The 788-nt window shown below is 24.4% G+C and overlaps 1 pseudogene; it reads left to right on the top strand.

Annotated features, from left to right (window-relative positions):
• The first annotated feature begins 524 nt into the window (after positions 1 to 524).
• LOC21399200 overlaps positions 525 to 788 on the top strand; it is a 2,033-nt pseudogene continuing 1,769 nt past the window's right edge.

Raw genomic sequence — 788 nt, 5'->3', positions numbered from 1 at the left:
CAAAAAATTAAGAAAAAAATTGACACTGAAAGTTATGAAGATCACATATAAGAATATTTATATAAGGAATAAAATGCCAAATAGTCACCAAATTGAATGTATAAATGCTGTGTATGATGATATTGCTAGGAATAAAATGTTGAAAAAGAAAATTATTACATGTAGTATTTAATTATATCCAAATAGTCATCAAATTGTATAGAGAATGTAAATTCAGAGTTGTTGGTCAGGAGTTCACCAAAAGTGGCTGGGGTTTTGTGAGTCATTTATTTATTTATGAAGATCACATATAAGAATATTTATATAAGGGCACATTTAAAAATAAATTAATTTAACAAAGTAATTATAAGAAAATAGTATTTTAAATAATAGTAAAAAAATATTTAAAGGAAATATATTTAAAAATATATAAAAATTAAAAGTTAAAAGATGCAATAAAAAAAGATAAGGGAGGAAAAAGAAAAAAAAAGTTAAGAAAAAAAGGAAAAAAAATATTTAAAAAAAAAACAAACTTGAGTAACGAAATGGCGGTAAGAAATTAAGAGAGTATAGATTTCACTGATTTAAATTTTACTACAGTAAAAAGTTTTCATAAACAATCACATCTAATATTTTTACTATAGTAAAAAATTCTCATATAAAATCACATCTCAACTCGAATCAGCGAATTAAATGAGTTCATAATGTTTTGCACGGGTGATGTATATGAAATTGGATAACCATAAGCACAAGAAAAATTGAAAACGTCTTTGTTCAAGTCCGCAACAACTCCAGATCACACGCTCTTC

Source organism: Morus notabilis, unplaced genomic scaffold (assembly GCF_000414095.1).
Source record: "Morus notabilis unplaced genomic scaffold, ASM41409v2 Scaffold985, whole genome shotgun sequence".
Classification (NCBI taxonomy): Eukaryota; Viridiplantae; Streptophyta; class Magnoliopsida; order Rosales; family Moraceae; genus Morus; species Morus notabilis.
The sequence above is the reverse complement of the archived record's forward strand: the minus strand, read 5'-3'. Positions and strand labels throughout refer to the sequence as shown.